Source organism: Anabrus simplex, chromosome 3 (assembly GCF_040414725.1).
Source record: "Anabrus simplex isolate iqAnaSimp1 chromosome 3, ASM4041472v1, whole genome shotgun sequence".
In the NCBI taxonomy this organism is placed as follows: domain Eukaryota; kingdom Metazoa; phylum Arthropoda; class Insecta; order Orthoptera; family Tettigoniidae; genus Anabrus; species Anabrus simplex.
The window spans coordinates 491,017,059-491,034,591 of NC_090267.1; the positions used below are offsets into that span (position 1 = coordinate 491,017,059).

The following is a 17,533-nucleotide window of genomic DNA, read 5'->3' on the forward strand; positions in this document are numbered from 1 at the left end:
AAGCTTCATACTCCTCAGGCACAATAACTGAAATTGCTTGTCAAATATATAAGTGAAATGTCCGAGTCACCAGTTGCTAGGAATCTTAAAGTTATACCTATAACAAATAACCTGTCATTAGTGGAGCCGAATTTCCGATAATCTGTACAATTTCTACCAATTCCATGCCCAATTACTGCCAATAAGAACTGAAAATCATGTAGGACCATTCTCAAGAAAATTTTGAAAGCCCGCTGGATCATGAATTAAAAGTTATGACATAAGCCTTTCCAATATTTTTCCTTGCCACACTTCTTTCTCCATTTGTACCCACTAAAATAATGGAAGCTGTAGCTGTAAGTATTTTCTTCTCCCTGACCTTGTCCATTGTAACCTCACAAACAGCTATTTTGGTGTGGACACAAATTCAAGAAGTTTGTTAACAAAAGTTTATAAACTTGTTGAGAAAAGTTTTCATTAACATTGTTGATTAACCTTGGTATGGAATAACCATTACATTGCTACTGACTTCGTGATCATCAGCCACGCGATTTCTATTTCAACGAGGAATCTGAAACAAAGCCATGTGTCTCTTTGTTTTAAATATCCTTGCAATGGCGTTATTCACTGCGTAGCCGCCTTCACGCGAAATCAGAGACTATTGCTCCTCTGAAAATACTGTACGTGTGTTCGGTATTGAGATAAATATCACCTGGTGATCATTCACGATCGTCCGCGCTACAGGTTCCATTTCTTTCTTTCTTTCTTAATCAGTTTACCCTCCAGGGTTGGTTTTCCCCTCGGACTCAGCGAGGGATCCCACCTCTACCGCCTCAAGGGCAGTGTCCTGGAGCGTGAGACATTGGGTCGGTGGATACAACTGGGGAGGATGACCAGTACCTCGCCCAGGCGGCCTCACCTGCTATGCTGAACAGGGGTCTTGCGGGGGGATTGGAAGATTGGAAGGGACAGACAAGGAAGAGGGAAGGAAGCGGCCATGGCCTTAAGTTAGGTACCATCCCGGCATTTGCCTGGAGGAGAAGTGGGAAACCACGGAAAACCACTTCGAGGTTGGCTGAGGTGGGAATCGAACTTACCTCTACTCAGTTAACCTCCCGAGGCTGAGTGGACCCCGTTCCAGCCCTCGTACCACTTTTCCCATTTTCGTGGCAGAGCCGGGAATCGAACCCGGGCCTCCGGGCGTTGCAGCTAATCACACTAACCACTACACCACAGAGGCGGACCAGGTTCCATTTAATTTTCAAAATTAACGTTCCGTACGAACAGTAATTGTATTCTGACCGTAAGATTCGTGAATTAATTCCATTCGGAAGATGGTGGGTGCGAGTTCCACCTTGGGTATCTCCGAAGGAAATTTCCCGTACTTTCTCCATTTTCTTGCTAGTGGTTTTACGTCGCACTGACACAGATAGATCTTGTGGCGACGCTAGGATAGAAAAGGCCTGGGAGTTGGAAGGAAGCGGCGAGTACAGCCCCACCATTTGCCTGGTATGAAAATGGGAAGCCACGGAAAACCATCCTCAGGGCTACCGACAGTGGGATTCGAACCCACTATCTCCCGGATGCAAGTTCACAGCCGCGTGCCCCTAACCACACGGCCAACTCTCCCTGTTTTATCCATTTTAACACTACGCAAATGCTGAGGCAGTACTTTGATTAAGGCCATGACTGTTTCTTTCCCATTCTAGTCTTCCCTATCGTATCGTCGCCGAAAAAGTCTCGGTTAGTAAAACGCTGAAACACTAGCAATAAAATCGTCCGCCTCTCTGGTGTATTGGTTAGTGTGATTAGCTACCAACCCCGGAGGCCCGATTTCGATTCCCGGCTCTGCCACGAAATTTGAAAAGTGTTATGAGGACTGGAAAAGGATCCACTCAGCCTCGGGAGGTCAACTGAGTAGAGAGGGGGTCTCGAGGATGTCTGAGCCGGGAATCGTACCCCCACCCCCCACCTTCTACTCATTTGACGTCCCGAGAAAGTTTCGCGGCAGAACCGGGAATGGAACCCGGGCCTCCTGGAGTGGCGGCTAATCGCATTAACCACCACAGTAAAGAGGCGGTCCCGTTTAGTTTTTAATAGAAAGTAACCTCATGTCTTCGTCCCGAGGTGCTGCTGCTCTTTCCAGGCACACTCCCGTTTGACGAACATACCAGCCTTCCTACCAGTTTTTAAATTTCTGGCAGTACCGAGAGTCGAAACCGCGCCCTCGAGGACGGCAGCTAATAACACTAGCCGTTACGCTACGGAGGGGCCATGCTCAGTGTGAAAATGTATCTTACGCTCTTTTATGTATTGTGTTAGTAAATTTTGTATATTAGCTGATATATTTAAGTTAACAGTGACAGTGACCTCTGGTCCTTCTTATAATAATTGTTAACTTTAAACAAATACAGCTACTGTATTCCGACGAGCGAAGTACGGTGGCCACTCAGTCTAGCGTGACGAGTACACTTGTACGATATTTGCCATAACAGAAAATAAAACAAAAGGACTGAGTGGTGACATTTCAATTGTCTCATCCTGGCCACGGTCATATTTGTGTTGAGGTCGTGGCTGGTTGCTGTTCGTGTGGGTGTACGCGAATCGTGGCCGTGCCTTGTTACGGGCATGAGGACGCAGCGCGCAGGCGCGAGCAGGCCGACATACCTGGTGTGAGAGCGGGCAATCGCGCCAGTGTAACTCCAGCACCCTAGAGGCGCGCACGTGTGACTTGTGACTAAGGATAACTCGCTGACAGACGTCGAAACCTCAACCAACAGGTAAGGCTGATGTTCTCACAAAGTACACTCGATAACTGCTGTAACCTTCTCGTGAAATATTCCGCAGTTTTAATCTCGTACAATGTATCCGAAATTTTCTTAAGAGCCTTTAGACCACGTTCGTAGCGCAGTTCGTCAAATATTCTTTATTTTATGCTCTAGATTCCGAGATCGAAGGCTGAAACAGCCGGTGAGCACTTCAACGCGTAATGTCTAGAGGAATTTAAATGTTGTCCCAAAATAAATTTAAAAACATTGCTTTATACTGTGCATTCACAGCTAACTATGTTATGTTCCAGTTAAACACTACAATGGTTTCGATTCATTCATTTTATATAATAAATAAATTGAATTATAATAAATCAAAATTAATCAGAAACATTTGTATTCACTACTTCGTGGAGAAAAAATTAGTTTTTTTACAAGTTCATTTACATCGCACCGACGACGGCAACGATGGGATAGGAAAGGGTTACGACTGGGAAGAAAGTGGCCGTGGCTTTTATTAAGGTACAGCCCCAGCATTTTCCTGGTGTGAAACTAGGAAACCACGGAAAACCATCTTCAGGGCTGCAACAGTGGGATTGGAATCCACTATCTCCCGAATGCAAGCTAATAGGTGCGTGACCCATAACACACAACCACTTGCTCCGTTTTTAATTGCAATTATTGTATGTTTCTTAACAGGCACTGACATGAAAACATCGAAAAACAGGATAAGTGAAAGGAAACCACAGCTTTTGAATATTAGCAATGAAGTCTAATTAAATTATCTGTGTTAAACCTTCTTAATTATCTACGGATATGTGAAGCTATGTGTGAACAATATCAGATTACTTTAAATTTAATTAAGTACAGAAATACTACACATGTTTTCATTGCATTTTCGGATAGTATCAAGAAATAGTGAAGTTAAGAAAACTTTCCACTAGAGACTGCTTACTATTTCGGTATGAACGATACGGGATAGTAAGAAAGGGTTATGACTTGGCGTTTCTAATAAATGAGTGTTAGAGGTCGTTTGTATGTGATAGGCGTCTGTTAGTAATTTTCATGGGCGTTAAAAAAATACCTTTTCTCGGCAAACTTTCAGCTTACCGGAATCTCTTCAAATCCAACACATATCTTTGTTACAGAGATGCGACTTATAATTCTTGAGGCTCTGAATTTGAGAGCAGGGGTTGGTGACCAGAGTCTATAATTCCTTCCACTTACTTGTGTTAGGCATCCCACATGCATCTTTCACATCTGTCCTCTCTTGGTAAACTCATGTTCTCTTCCATCCTCAACGAGATTAGGTTTACGAGGCCTAGGAAGTTGTCCGTTTCAATGAATGGTCAGAATTGTTCCATTAATTTGCTCTAATTAGTGTTAAAGAGATTTTGATTGCACAGTTGTAGGTCCTCTTAAAACAATAATCACCACCACCACCAAAATTCTTGTGGCTTATGGGCAAATATTTTCGATCACGTAAAACTGTATGATTGGTTCCCTGTTTATGACAACGTAAAGGACAGTTTAATTTTCTGTGAGTATAATTCAAGTTATTTTAATGTTATACCTTTAAAATATTTATGGGCTAAAAGAAGGCGACGAAATGTCAGTTTCAGAGAACATGTTTATTTCAGCATAATAACTATAAGTAAATTATACAAATAATGGATAGGTAGCAGCTAGCATGATTAGCGTTTCTAGAAAGTTCGACTGAGGTTTTGGCCTTAAAGGAGAACTCCGAAATAGTCCACCTCCTTGAATTGTGTCATGCACTGGATTGAAGACAGAAACTGTAATTTTTACATAAGATTTCTGCCATAAAAGTTTATCGAGATCGATATTTCAAGTTTGAGGCATAAACATGCTGAGTTAAGGAGCAAACATACTGTATCCACAAATCTGCAAATTAAGAGTGAGAAGATTCAAATGCTCTTCAAATCAAGTTACAAATAAATCACGTCAGAATTCCTAAGACAGAGGCACGAATAATACAATCACTGATACAACAGCAATAAACTGTTCTAAGCCACAACCGGTGGATGTATTCATAATAATAATGTACTCGTTCATCTCAGTTGCATTTCAGCTTTAGTTTCAAGGTAGTAGTGTGACTAGTATCATAGAAACATGACCTTAAGATCAGTGTGTGATTTTTAGTAAACAAATAAGTTTAATTATTAAGATTTATTATTTTATTTGTTCAATTTCTCCATGTTATCTAGATATCCACTACACAGAAGATTTAAGTAATGTGAATACATGCGGAGTTATAGAAGCGTCTCTCAGTTCTGTACAGAATACAGTATCATAATAGAGGAATGATATCGTAGAAACATTCTCTTGTAATAAACAAATTTTCAAAATTTTACCCGTGTGATAGCAATGTAGCTTATCTATACAAATAAAATCATAATTGTCGGGCTGAGTTGCCCAGACGATGGCTCAGTCTGCTCAGATACGCCAGCCTCGTGCCGGAAGGTTTACTGGCAGGTAAAAGAACTCCTGCGGGACAAAATTCCGACACCTCTGCATCTCCGCATGTAATTAGTGGGACATAAAACCAATAGCATTATTATTAAAATTATAAATTTTTCTTACACTTTGAAGTCTTGCCCCACGTTTCATCTTTATTTCGTTTCGTTTATGAATGCAGTTCCTGGGAGCAAACACGAGGTTTACCTAGAACCTGAACCATAACGACATGACTTCCACGTCAAGAAATCCCACATGCGAAGTTCCTAGGAGATCTCGTAATTTTCTACCTTCATGTTGTGCTCATGATGATAACTGTTATTGTCAGTAAGAAAACATTAATACGGATGATAATAATGATGATTTCTATTGATTTAAGGGGTAAGAAATTGAGCCTGAAACTAGTAATTATTTTCTCTTGTTCACTATTTTTCATCCGGAAAACTTTAATAATACCAACAATAATAATACACGAACCCGTGGCGCAACAACCCATTATGGGCAGTGGCCTGCCAAGTAGATTGCTGGGCCGATGGCCTTAGATGTTAGGCCCATTTAAACAACAAGCATCAAGTAGACTGCTACCCAGCAAGATGGCCTGCAATTCTAGAATGACGCGGGGTCAGCGTAACGACATCTTCATACATAGTTCGTGATATTCTTGACCGGGTGCGCTGTGTCTTATATCAGGAATCTCTTGGATTGTTTCACCAGGCCTAGTGAAACCTATTCCAACCCTCAATTCAGTAAGAAAATTCCTGGACTAGCTGGGACTCAAACCCGTAGACTCGGGTAAGTGTTAGGCACTCTAACCCCTACATCATAGGTTGAAAGGAATAAATTAATTAATTAATGAATAAACAAATATTACCAATCCTTTAACAACTATCAATTATAAAAGTTGCCAGAGTACCGAAATTTTGCCCTAGATGTGGTTCTTTAACATGTGAATAAACACTGCAACGCTGCTCTCTTGCCCCTCAAATAACACTATACCTTAAATACAAGCAACAGATGAAATATTTCAGATACAACTCATTTTATTCGCTTCAAAGGGCACGCAAAAGAACCTTCGGCAATAAATATCACATTTAGACCTTCAGATCAGTCACACATAAAAACTGGGCAAGTGCTAGGTAAATATTGTTATCACATCTTTTTAGTAAACATAGGCTATTATACTGGTAGGAAGAGGGACATGAAATTACACTTTGTGCCTGTCGATATTTACTGCAACCGAGAATGATGTGGTTAAGATCGTCAGTTTCCTCTTGGTCCGTGTCGCACATAGGAGAATCCACTACTCTAATCCAATGAAGATGATTTGGGTAGCACGGGAATAGGTTAGAATGCAAACTAATATGGTTAGTAGGAACTTTCAGCCAGCCCGCTCTGCCGTGATGTAGCGAGAGTAGCATAAATTGTAGGGATTCTGATGGGCCGTAACCCTAAAGTTATGCAAACCTCATAGCATAACAGTTGTGTACAATAGAGTATACTCTTGTTACTCGCAGTGTTGCCAGATCTCCCGATTGTTTGCAACACACCAGATAACCCGAAAAAACAAAAAAGGTCCCGAAATTTATTTTAATCCAAATTTAAGGAAAATGAATAATGATTAATGGTTCGTTGGTAATCCGTTTATCCTCCAGGGTCGGTTTTTCCCTCGGGCTCAGCGAGGGATCCCACCTCTACCGCCTCAAGTGCAGTGTCCTAGAGATTCAGACTTTGGGTCAGGGATACAACTGGGGAGAGTGACCAGTACCTCGCCCAGGCGGCCTCACATGCTGTACTGAACAGGGGCCTTGTGGAGGGATAGGAAGATTGGATGGGACAGGCAATGAAGAGGGAAGGAAACGGCCGTGGCCTTAAGTTAGGTACCATCCCGGCACTTGCCTGGAGGAGAACTGGGAAACCACGGAAAACCACTTCCAGGATGGCTGAGGTGGGAATCGAACCCACCGCTACTCAGTTGGCCTCCCGAGGCTGAGTGGACCCCGTTCCAGCCCTCGTACCACTTTTCAAATTTCGTGGCAGAACCGGGAATCGAACCCGGGCCTCCGGGGTGGCAGCTAATTACGCTAACCACTACACCACAGAGACGGACATGATTAACAGTACATAATATATTTGTGCCTAAAAGTTCTTTCCTCGTCTCACTGCGTGATGTTTTATCGATAACATCACTCGTTAGGGACTTCCCCGCGTTCATTTTAGGCTCGAATTACGTAATCTCTCTCTTCTTATTGAACTCAAACCTCGCGCTTGACTGCATCATTCAAAAGGAAATCCCCAGCCCGCATATCCTGTTACAACTCCTAAACTGACACACAATTTCTACGCTTGATGAATAACTACATCTACAGGAAGAGTGAGGTGAAGAATAGAGTGGTCAGTGAGTACGGGTGAGGTGAAATTGTATATTTTTCTCACAATAACTTCACATGAATATTACATTCTTTAATTTAGTTATATGATAACATTTCAGTGCCCAAGAGATTACCGAATTTTTATTAAAACGCCCAGATTTGTAGGTACAATTTACCGTTATTTTATTTATAGATGTGGCAACACTGATTACCCGCTTCAGTGAATCTGCCATGATGTAACAAGAGCAACATAAATTCTAGGGGTACTGATGGACCGTACCCATAATGTTATGCAAACCTCATAGCATGAACGTTGTACAGGCTTATTACTCGCTTCAGTAAGTCTACCCTGATGTAACGAGAGTAACATCAATTGTAGGGGTTCTGATGGAACGTACCCCTAATGTTATGTAAATTCCATAGCACAACCGTTGTACTTGTTATTCTCTTCACGAAGTTTGCTTTCTAAACTATTACAGCACAAAAATTCGGTCTCTACACATGAGCTCTAAAGTTCAGATGTTTCTTCGCACGTGTTCCGGAAGGAAGTCATGAAAGGGAACATTGAATAAGTCACACATAAGAGGCCTCATTTGCGGTTCGTGTGTACGAGTGGCATCATGTCGTGAATATTGACACCCTAGTCATGTTAATATTTGTGGAGCGTTAAAAGCTGCCAAAAAGTCGAAATTTCGATTGATTGCAGTTACTGAGAGAGCGAAATGAACACTTCAATGATAACGTCTACAGACGGCTTAGACGAGTCAGCACGAAAGTATGCTGTGAAGCCTTGAATACTGGTTTGCCTTTCTCGTAATATATATCTACCTTAATGGCCTTTGAGGTCATCAAATTCAGCGAAATCTTTACGACTTGCATCAGCTCATATCTTACGTCAATGGATAACAACATAAGGACCACACTTGACTCGAAGATTGAAAAGGAATATCCGCCAATTATCGTGATTTATCACCAATAGGTAAATATACGTAGTAGAGTCGTTAAGTTCGTGGACTGGGCGTCTAGTGTCGCTGTGGTAGCTTGCACCACAGGATGTTGTGACAGATCTCTGCTAGTCCCAGTAAGAGGCAGTTGCGTGTATACAGTATAAGTGCAACTACGGTCTCTGTTGTGAAGGGTAGTTGAATGTCGTAGTTTGAGCAACGGGTAGATTTTAACTTCTGCCAGCGAAACGTTTGAAATAATCAAGTCGAAATCCCCCGGAAAAACCACGACGGGAAAAGAACCGAAGAAAGGCAGGTCAGAGAAGATTATGTGATCCTTGAACTGTTAGCGCCAGTTCACGAATACACTGACTGTAGTACGTACATAAGTGTACACTTTGTTGCCTCCATTATACGCGCCGATCCAAGAAGTTATTGACTGTAGTTCAGGAGTGTACGCCGTGTTGCCTCCACTGTAGGCGCCAGTCCAAAAAGTTTTCGACTGAAGTACACGAGTGTACGCCGTGTTGCCTCCACTGTAGGCGCCAGTCCAAAAAGTTTTTGACTGTTGTACACGAGTGTACGCCGTGTTGTCTAGACAGTAGGCGCCAGTCCACGAACATTTTGATCGTAGTTACCGTTTAAACACTCCAAAAATAGTTTCTATGCTTCTTTATGATGCCTTTTAGAACTGAATAAAATCGAATGTTAAACTTAAAAACCTTCTATTAGAATATATCCGTGACCTGAAATAAAGTACCATTCGCTAAAAGAATTGTAATAGTGTTTATTGTCAGGATCGCCCGTCTCCTTATCTGAATGGTTAGCGTAATTGCCTTTGATTGAGAGGGATCCCGGGTTCTATTTCCGGCCAAGTCAGCGAATTTAACTTCTTATAATTCCCACAGCTCGGAGACGAGGTATTTGTTTTGTTCTTGATACACTTCTCTACGTCTACACGCAACACAACACACTACCAAGCACCAGAGCAATATGTAATAGCGAATACGTCCATCTTCATATGGTTGGCGTCAGGAAGAGCATTCAGTCGCAAAACTTGACTAAATCGCCATAAATTGTCTACCTCATTAAATTTGGGGAAGGGCCAGGAAGCAGTAGAAGAAGACTCAGGATCGAGTACCTCTAAAATCTAAGCATTACGATGACTACTGCTTTATATATGTATATATATATATATATATAAGCCGCTTTACATCGCACCGACACAGGTCTTTTGGCGACGATGGAATAGGAAGGGGCTAGGAGTGGGAAGAAAGCGGCTGCGGCCAGAATTAAGGTACAGCCCAGGCATTTGCCTGGTGTGAAAATGGGAAACCACAGAAAGCCATCTTCAAGGCTTCCGATAGTGGGGTTCGAACCCACTATCTCCCGAATACTGGATACTGGCCGCACTTAAGCGACTGTAGCTATCGAGCTCGGTACTGCTGCTTTAGCTGGTACGCTTGTGGAGGTAGATATTTTCGCCAGGGAGTGGACTTACAGTCTCTATTTGGTTAGATTGATCTTGCAAAACTCATAATACTTCATCCAGTATGTATGACCAGAAGCGGAATTCAACGCCCGTGCCCCTGTTCTCTATGCAAACCTTCAAACAGAAGCGTCTTGCAGTCTAACAGGCAAATTCTTTGGGTTGGACCAGACATATTTTAATGTAACATGGCTGAATGTTCAATAAAAGTGGATGTTTATAAATCCGATCCTCCGCGGTTCAGACGGCAGCACACTGGTCCCTCACGTCTGAGTTCCGTGGTTCAAATCCCGATCACTCCATGTGAGATTTGTGCTGGACAAAGGGAAAGCGGGACATGTGTTTCTCCGAGTAATCCGGTTTTCCCTGTCATAACACTCCCCAATATCATTTCATTTCATCTATCAGTCATTAATCATTGCCCCAGGGGAGTGCGACAGGCTTCGGCAGCCGGCACAAGTGAGCAGTGTCTGTTCAAAGGTGTATCTCGTCCACATCCATTGCAGTCATTGAATACTATCCAATATCATGAGCGATCCAGACCAGGAAGGTGTAATACCTTGAAGGTAGTACTATCCCGGATCATGAGTCCGTTCCACGATCCTTTCATTATACATTTCCTTGCGGTTTTTTACAACTTTCTTAGGGTATAAATAGCGCCTGTTGAACAGGCACTCTTCAATTCCTATCTTTGCCGCTTCAATCATTAAATTCCTGACCCGGTGGAATGACTGGAAACAAGCTCAGGATTTTCATTTTATTTATAGATCCCAGTTATTTTCGCAGTAATATGTCAGAATGGAAACTAATTTGCCTAATAGCCTGCTCTTCCATAATGTAGCGAGAGAATATAATAATTTCTATGGCTTCTAATAGGCCGTACCGTAAATGTTTATGCGAACCTCATAGCAGGACAGCTGTGCGGGCTAGTATATACTTCTTACTCGCTTCAGTACGGTAGCATTATCCCTAAACATACCACTGTAAATCAGTAGAAAGGTTCAAAATGTATAATTTTGTAGGTTTTTCAGTGTTGTAGGTTTGCCCGGTACTTTAGCCGCGTGATTTTACTTGTTCCGGTACGGTGTGCTGACAAGTACCATAGCACTGGATCCGTAGTGATATTATAGGTAACTGAATGGGCTGTGTATTTCGGCCTGGTCTTACTCGGTGAGCCAAGAACACAGCATCGTGCAGACTTCACACGAGCGTGTTACAAGGTGGGTAGCCAAGCATTGCTTACCCGAGGCCTTTCAGCATCCGACCCCCAAGGCTGGCATTATCGCAACTAGGTTAGTTTTCTCTCTGTGTTCTCAAAACAGTGAGTTAATAGTTGCCTCTGGGTCATGACTAACCTCACACCAGGCTGAGTAGCTCAGACGGTAAAACAATGGCTTTCTGAGTCCAGGTTAGCGGGTTCGATCTCGGCTCAGTTCGTGTTCAAACACGTAATCCTCGCGCTGCTGGATTCACTGGCACGTAAAAGAACTCGTGATGGATGAAAATGCAACACCTCAGTGTATCCGTGTCCGGAATATGTAAAATTGTTGTTGTTGTTGTTGTTGTTGTTGTTGTTGTTGTTGTTGTTGTTGTTTGGGTCATCAGTCCATAGACTGGTTTGATGTAGTTGTCCATGACACTCTATTCTGGTCTAAATTTTTCATGTCTACGTAACTACAGCATCCTACATCTACTCTCTAATTTGTTTGCCATATTCATACCTTGGTATACCCTTACCGTTCTTACCACCTACACTTCCCTCAAAAACTAACCGGACAAGTTCTCGTTTCCTCTGGTCCAATTTAGTCAACTCCTTCTCCTCTCACCAATGCGATTATCTCTTCATTTGTGATTCGATCTATCCATCTCACCTCCAGCATTCTTCTGTAACATCATATTTCAAATCTTCTATTCTCTTTGTTTCTGAGCTTGGTTCACTTCCATATAACCTCACGCTCGAGATGAAAGTATTTAAAAACATATTTTGTTATCAATGTTCGAAGTGAGTTATTTTCGTTGCCTGTACTATTCCTCCTTATTTCTGCCATCTTTAGTTATTCTACTAACCAAGTAGCAATATTCATTCCCTGTCCTTCACTATTGTTACTTCGTCTCGGTGTTTTCCAAGTTCGTACGTTCCTCATCGCCAGATGTTTCATTCCAGGCTTGTGTCAATGTCATATGTTACGTACACATGTTATGTGGTCCTCTTAGACTGATTCTGATGGTTCGGTCAGCTTCCGCTTAGAACGCTAGCGCTGTGCCACGTCCGGGGAGCCATCTGGTGACGAATGAACGTACCATTTCCACTTCTATTATAACGTCTAAATTTCAAAAGCTCATTGTTTAAGAAGCCTTTCTCGTGGACAGTCGAGATTTTCTTCTGATGACGCAGAGCACAGTTCTTTGCAAAATGTACCCACTCGAACGCACGCTTTTAAATATAAGGCTGAGGAGATGGATTATTGGATCTGTCAAGTTTATAACTGAATACTGGTATCAGCTACATTTTTTGATTGGTAAGCTGACTTATTTACTTCTTGTATTCAAAATGCTGAAATTTGTCAATGCCTCAAACACGGACTTATGGGAGTTCAATGTTTGAAATTAGTACACCAGCAGCTGCCCGCTAGCACCCTCTGCAGACACCGTGCAAAAACTCATTTTTACTTAAAAAAGTGGACATAACATATTTTATACTGGAGCTTCCATTACGAAATATGTAATATTATATACATAAGTTTATTTTATCTGAAGTTATACTTAACAGTGGTTTACTGTGACTATGACCATGTATGCGCTGTACGACTATCCGTGTGTTGCTTTTGACCTCTGGAAGAATACACCTGTGCTACAATAGAATTTGAAACATTTGTACATAAAGGAGACAATAATATTTACATAGTAATAAAGTAATCTCGTTTTTCATCATAAACAAGGAAATTGTTCTGGTTGGTGCCAACGAGGTTACGGGAAATGACGTCATAATGGCTGCGTTCATCGTGTAGTTATTACAGTTGCTTCAATGACTGAGCACAAAAAAAATGTGAAAATACAGATTGCTATAGACGACTTCCTTTCTTTTAATTATTTGTTAAAATAATCAAAACAATGTACGTATATGAAAAATTCGTTTCGTGCGCTGCTGGTTTCAGCATAGTTCACGGATCAAACACCACAGTGGAAAAGGTGGAGGCCCTTGGCAGTCAGGCATAGGTTTTTTCTTCTTCAAGAAATTCAAATGATCATATTCATAAATGTATCTTTCAAAAAACGAAACTCGAATTGATAACGACTAATTTATTTAACGAATTGTTTTCGAGAGACAACTGTATGGAATATGTAGTGCAGGTCCAATGAAACTACCACGAATTAATCCTCCCTAGAATATGATGAGATGAGGCTTCCTTGATGACTCTCATCACTACCTGCCCGGTTGCTAGGTAACATCACGTTAAGGGAACCGGAAGTGTGAAACGATAGATAAATGTAACTTCCGATGTTTAGTTACATATCTCAGAAACCAAAAATGGTATTTCCTTTAAAGTTACTTTGATATATTCCGAATATATTCATTATTATTTAGGCAGAACATTGAGCTTCTGTGTTTAATATTTTGTGCCAGAAAGAATATTATAAAAATTATAACTTTTATAAATATTGCTAAAAATTCCCTTACCTGATGTACCTTTTTCTGAGAAAACAATCAAACCAGACACAAGAGACTTTGCATGCATAATATTTCAAACTTTTCTGAGCTGCTTACGTTTTAAATTATATTCCTATTGCTTACAGGAGTTGAGAATTTGTTTTTTAAATACCCTAGTTTAAAACTGAAATTATCTGTAAAATTATCAGTACTTTTCATGCTGGCCTCCATGAACTAATCAAAATTTGTGTTTAAATTTACTTCCACAAGCAGATCTGTACACCGTATAAGAGAATACCAAGTTTGAATAACATTAACGTGATAGTTTGTGAGAAAAGGGTACACAAAGTTTCAATGGTAAATTCAAACAGGAATGTTTGACTGGTAGCTGGCATCTAATCATATTAAGTGTGCACTATTATGTTTAAATCATGATTTTATTGCCTCCTATATAACTTCAGCAGAATGATACACCAAATTCTGCAGGAAAGATGAAGATTCCTTTAAGCTCAAAAAGGAAATTTGAGATTTTGAGCGTATCCCTTAAGCATTTTGTGCCGCTAATTTCAGATGATCGCCAGTCATAAGACATATTCATGCCAAAATATCAACTGGTCTCAGGTAGGATCTAACTCCTCACTTGGACATAGGGAGCTACTTAACAAAACCGTACAGCACCTGTAGTTGAGCTGCCTCTGTGGATCAATTGGTAGAGTGTCGGCCTCCGGATCCCAAGATAGCGGGTTCAAACCCGGCAGAGGTAGTCGGATTTTTGAAGGGCGGAAAAAAGTCCATTCAACACTCCATGTCGTACGATGTCGGCATGTTGAAGATCTCTGGTGACACATTTGGTGTTTACCCGACAGAATTCATTATATCTCAGCCATAGACGCCCAAGAGAGTTTCGGTTTACTCGGTCTGCCATCTAGTGGGCCTAGAGTAAAACGGAACGTCGAAATTGACGATCAGACAGCCAGGTGGCGTCAAATTGAAATGTCTGCATACGGTAACTGAGGCCATACGATTATTATTATTATTATTATTATTATTATTATTATTATTATTATTATTATTACCTGTAGTTAACAGTTGGAGCTTGCATCATGGGTGAAAATATAACAAGCTACTTCCTTGTAAAACAAATTATTAACAGTTTCTAAATCAGGTCACATATAATTCCATTAAGAATGTGAACAATCTATTGTTACGGGAGGAAGTACGACGAAAAGCATTCATTAGTTTGATTTGTGGGAGTGTTCCTTCCGGTTGTTCGGTGATGGGGCGTTACTTCTTTATCACATACAGGATATGCTGCTTATTGTCTTGATAGAGCTTTAGATAATAACGAGATAAATGCTGGGGCAAAACGTGGAAGGAATTAGTTTATTCGGCTGGTTCGCACCAATTAATTAGAGTTTCTTTGCTAGCATGTCGGCGACGCTGGGATGGGCAGAGGGTAGCAGCCGTAAGCTGAATTAACTCCTTAAGTGCCAAACGCTCTTGAAAATTCCTGTACATATATTTTCAAGAGCTGAAAATACAGACTATTTCAATATGTGCCTGTTAATTTTTGAGTACGAAGTTCTTTCTTTCCGGTGACCTCCGGAAAGGCTTGGTGCAGGTTGACTCCTTATAGGCGACCTGCGCGTCTGTGAGTATGTGGTCCTACCTGAGATGAACTCTAATGCTGAAGACGGCACAAACAGACATATCCCCGGCGAGAGGAATGAATTAATTCAAGTTAAAACTTCGATTTGACCAGGAATTGAACCCGGGATCACCTGGAAGAAAGTGAAGAACGCTAACCATTTAGTCATGGATCCGGACGGTTTGAAGCTAAATATTTATTTTACAAAGAAAACTGATGAATATTTTTTCTGGAACTTGTTTCCAAAAGTTGTCAGGGACTTTTCAGTTTTATACTTTCTCAGGATTGTTTATATTTTCATTAGATCCGTTATTTCTTCCTCGTATTCCTTACCAGTGGGCTTGAAAATGAGGCACTAAGATTCGAACCCACCATCTCCCGGGAATGCAAACTTACACCTACATGCATACCACCCAAGCATCTCGCTTCGCATATGTACTATTTATTTATTTATTTATTTATTTATTTATTTATTTATTTATTTATTTATTTATTTATTTATTTATTTATTTATTTATACGTGCTTTACTTAACAGTTTGCGCTCCTAGGTCAGGTATGTTCAGACAGCACGATTAGAGCCGCACATTGCCGAGTATGAAGAATAGTCTGACCCCCGGTTGTATAGGCAAACCACCAAACTTTCCCATGATTGACTCATGTATTTTCTACTTCAACGTGTAAGGAATGTGTCTGAAAGTTTGGCGTACATTATTGTTACACTCTGTATCATTCATAAATCTTAGAGTAGAGTGATGCACGTCAAGTTCCTCCGGACACTGTCTCTATTGTCGCTTAAGGACCAATGCAACATAAGAAAAATAATGATAATTCTACATCAGAAGGAAAAAACGCATAAAATTGTCAAAATTGTCCAGAAGTCTTATGAATTGGTCTCTTATCATGAAATAGCTCGCCTGATGTTTATGCAAGAAGAAAACGTAATTTCTGTACCTACGGTACGTACTTGTCGGTGTTAGTTACGCGATACCGAACCGTTGCATTTGGCCAGCGCCGGTCTCTACATAAACCTTAAACATAACAAATCCTAAATTGCACAAATAACAGCAATAATTAGACGTCAGACGTTTAGGTAGTAATAAGTTGGAATGCAAACTAAATTGGTTTGTAGAAAGTGTCGTCTACCTCACTCTTCCGTAATGTAACGAGAGTAAATTAAATTTTTAGGGGTTCGATGGGCCGTACCCCTATTGTGTATGCACATCTCATAGCATAACTGTTGTGCAGGATAGAGTATACTCTTGTTACTCGCTTCACTAAGTTCACATTCTGCCATGGTCTCTACTGTAGTGATAATTAGACCCCGGATTTTTAGGTGCTGATAGGTTAGACTGCAAACTTATTTAAGCCAATAAGAAGTGTACACTACCGTGTACAACAGTTATGCTATGAGGTTTGCATAGACATTAGGAGTACGGCCTGTATAACTCCTAAAATGTATGTTACTCTTCCTACAGTATGGAAGAGCGAGTTGCGCGACACTTCCTATTAACCAAATCAGTTTGCATTCTAACCTATTACCACCTAAAAATCCGAAGTCTAGACTGATAGATCTGTCGCCACGTGAGCCTGGTTGCGTCGTGCAGGCGTTCAATGCCAATTAGAATAGTCTATTAGCGAGCCGTTAGCGACTCTGATAGCGATCAAAAGAGCCATTGACACGAAATGCTGTTTCACTTTTAGTAGCAGTCAGCTATTTAAAGCGGCTCTGTCTTTAATTATCTCACAATTCATTCACTAAAGATGCAAGAGATATTTCTAGATTTTAATTTCCATGTTACATTCATTAATGGAAGACATTAATTCTTGAATGAGGAATGAATATTGACCACATTGCAGAACACATTCTTCAGCTGACTCGCAAAAGATTTACACAGTGAGACAGCTAAAATATTGACTTGAAATAACTCGTAAACTGACATAAAATATCTGTTTTCAATTTTAGTAGCCTACTGTTACCAAGGGAACGAAATTGTGATACTTTTCCAGATAGTAAATATCAAAATAAAAATAAAAGAGAAATAAAAAAGTACAAGCAAAAATAAAAATGCAAAAGTAAAAAAGATAGATATATCTAGCTAGATAGCGCTACTAACATCCTATTTTTAAATGGAACTAGACTATATTCTACCATAAACAAAATTCCAATTCACCTGTCACCTGGTAGAGTAAAATATAACGTCGAAATTG

General features: G+C 40.7%; 1 protein-coding gene across 2 annotated transcripts in view; it reads left to right on the forward strand.

The window, feature by feature from the left end:
• Positions 1–2,627: 2,627 nt before the first annotated feature.
• LOC136866555 (ciliary microtubule associated protein 1A) overlaps positions 2,628–17,533 on the forward strand; it is an 85,590-nt gene continuing 70,684 nt past the window's right edge. For both annotated transcript variants that reach the window (XM_068227098.1, XM_068227097.1), the window contains exon 1: positions 2,628–2,759. The gene's annotated coding sequence lies outside the window, so the exon portion shown is untranslated. The remainder of the gene's footprint in view (positions 2,760–17,533) is intronic.